The sequence below is a fragment of the Eremothecium sinecaudum genome, chromosome II, assembly GCF_001548555.1.
Source record: "Eremothecium sinecaudum strain ATCC 58844 chromosome II, complete sequence".
Lineage (NCBI taxonomy): Eukaryota > Fungi > Ascomycota > Saccharomycetes > Saccharomycetales > Saccharomycetaceae > Eremothecium > Eremothecium sinecaudum.
In genome coordinates this window covers 1,202,501-1,205,000 of record NC_030893.1, presented here as the reverse complement: position 1 = coordinate 1,205,000, position 2,500 = coordinate 1,202,501, and the positions used below count along the sequence as shown (strand labels likewise).

Here is a 2,500-nt window from a genome sequence, read left to right as displayed (position 1 = left end):
TATTACTATATATTAAATACAATAAACAAAATTAATACATAGAGAGAACAACTAGCAAAGGGGGAAGTAGTCAAGAGGGTGGTGGGTGAATAGTTTGGAGAAGCGGGGGGGAAAAAACTAGGAAAACCAAAAAAAAAACCAAAAAAAAAACCAAAAAAAAAAGATTCAATGGAACATATATATATTAAAATAGGTAAAGGAATTGGCAATTAAAAGGGATTGGTTTTTTTTTTTTTTTTGTTTTTTTTTTTTTTTTGTTTCCTCCTCTGGGGGTTGCAAAGAAAGAAAATGTGTAGTCTCCGCACGCGCACAGCACTAAGAGTTTAAAAAACGGTGCTAAATGTAAAGTTTTTTTGTAGGTGAAAATGACTAGTGAGGAAAAAATCATAATACAAAGTAGTGTATTTTTTACAAAAAAAGTACACCTGGGTATATAGAAATTAAATATTGGAATTAGAATAAGTAACTGGGAGGTACTTCATGCGAAAGCAGTTGAAGACAAACAGAAAGAAGTCTGGAAACAGAAGTCGAGTAGGTTTGTACAGTTCGTAAGAACATATTATGGCCTCGTCAAGCGGTGGAGAGAGCCACTGAGGGATCGTCAGATGTACTCAGTCTCTATACAGCGCAAGACATGGGTGATGAATCTGCTTTTGTTTTGTGAAGTTATTGTTGAGGGAACTTTCCCTCTTTCAGTAGCGGATCGAATCACACGATTCTAGCCTGAACAGTCTCGTCCTGGACATCTAGCGATTCCATGGGCGAGCAGCGGAGGATTTGGTGGATTACTAGCCAATGGCAATCCAAACCAAAGAATCTGATTCGGGGGAATGCCTCATTGGATAGCCGGTGCCTTTTTTGGGGGTACTGTGATTCTCTGAGTGTAACCTCCTCTTTGGTTGCTGATATTAAACCTGTGCTGTGAAACATCGGGACAGTGTTTAGTGGAAAGCAACTAGAGGAATTCAAAGAGTGCTATGGTAAGGGGACGGTTGCAGGGAGAGTGTAAAAGCTCGAACAGTGATTTAGTCCAACACAGTCGTGGGAAAGAGAAAAAGATTTTATATCCTTTTTTCGCTTCTGCTTCTGTATTATCTATCAGTCTATCATCGAAGAACTCCTGGGTGTGCTTAGGTGCGCTTAAGAGTTATTCTTTTAAGATAGTTATCTGGTTGATCCTGCCAGTAGTCATATGCTTGTCTCAAAGATTAAGCCATGCATGTCTAAGTATAAGCAATTTATACAGTGAAACTGCGAATGGCTCATTAAATCAGTTATCGTTTATTTGATAGTTCCTTTACTACATGGATATCTGTGGTAATTCTAGAGCTAATACATGCTTAAAATCTCGACCTTTTTGGAAGAGATGTATTTATTAGATAAAAAATCAATGTCTTCGGACTCTTTGATGATTCATAATAACTTTTCGAATCGCATGGCCTTGTGCTGGCGATGGTTCATTCAAATTTCTGCCCTATCAACTTTCGATGGTAGGATAGTGGCCTACCATGGTTTCAACGGGTAACGGGGAATAAGGGTTCGATTCCGGAGAGGGAGCCTGAGAAACGGCTACCACATCCAAGGAAGGCAGCAGGCGCGCAAATTACCCAATCCTAATTCAGGGAGGTAGTGACAATAAATAACGATACAGGGCCCATTCGGGTCTTGTAATTGGAATGAGTACAATGTAAATACCTTAACGAGGAACAATTGGAGGGCAAGTCTGGTGCCAGCAGCCGCGGTAATTCCAGCTCCAATAGCGTATATTAAAGTTGTTGCAGTTAAAAAGCTCGTAGTTGAACTTTGGGTTTGGTTGGCCCGTCCGATTTTCTTCGTGTACGGGATCCCACCGAACCTTTCCTTCTGGCTAACCTAGGGTACTTGTATCCTAGGCGAACCAGGACTTTTACTTTGAAAAAATTAGAGTGTTCAAAGCAGGCGCAAGCTCGAATATATTAGCATGGAATAATAGAATAGGACGTTTGGTTCTATTTTGTTGGTTTCTAGGACCATCGTAATGATTAATAGGGACGGTCGGGGGCATCAGTATTCAATTGTCAGAGGTGAAATTCTTGGATTTATTGAAGACTAACTACTGCGAAAGCATTTGCCAAGGACGTTTTCATTAATCAAGAACGAAAGTTAGGGGATCGAAGATGATCAGATACCGTCGTAGTCTTAACCATAAACTATGCCGACTAGGGATCGGGTGGTGTTTTCTTATGACCCACTCGGCACCTTACGAGAAATCAAAGTCTTTGGGTTCTGGGGGGAGTATGGTCGCAAGGCTGAAACTTAAAGGAATTGACGGAAGGGCACCACCAGGAGTGGAGCCTGCGGCTTAATTTGACTCAACACGGGGAAACTCACCAGGTCCAGACACAATAAGGATTGACAGATTGAGAGCTCTTTCTTGATTTTGTGGGTGGTGGTGCATGGCCGTTCTTAGTTGGTGGAGTGATTTGTCTGCTTAATTGCGATAACGAACGAGACCTTAACC

At 41.1% G+C, this 2,500-nt stretch overlaps 2 non-coding genes across 2 annotated transcripts in view, besides 1 other annotated feature; both read left to right on the top strand.

Annotated features, from left to right (window-relative positions):
* Positions 1–480: part of a sequence feature (Nontranscribed_spacer_2_26) that runs on past the window's edge.
* On the top strand, positions 481–988 carry AW171_hschr2781. The gene has a single exon (XR_001930159.1). It is a non-coding gene; the product is annotated as an external_transcribed_spacer_26 (non-coding RNA).
* Positions 989–1,165: 177 nt separating this feature from the next.
* AW171_hschr2780 overlaps positions 1,166–2,500 on the top strand; it is a 1,797-nt gene continuing 462 nt past the window's right edge. The window contains exon 1 of the ribosomal RNA XR_001930252.1: positions 1,166–2,500. This exon is cut by the window's right edge and continues 462 nt beyond it. This is a non-coding gene — a ribosomal RNA (18S_ribosomal_RNA_26).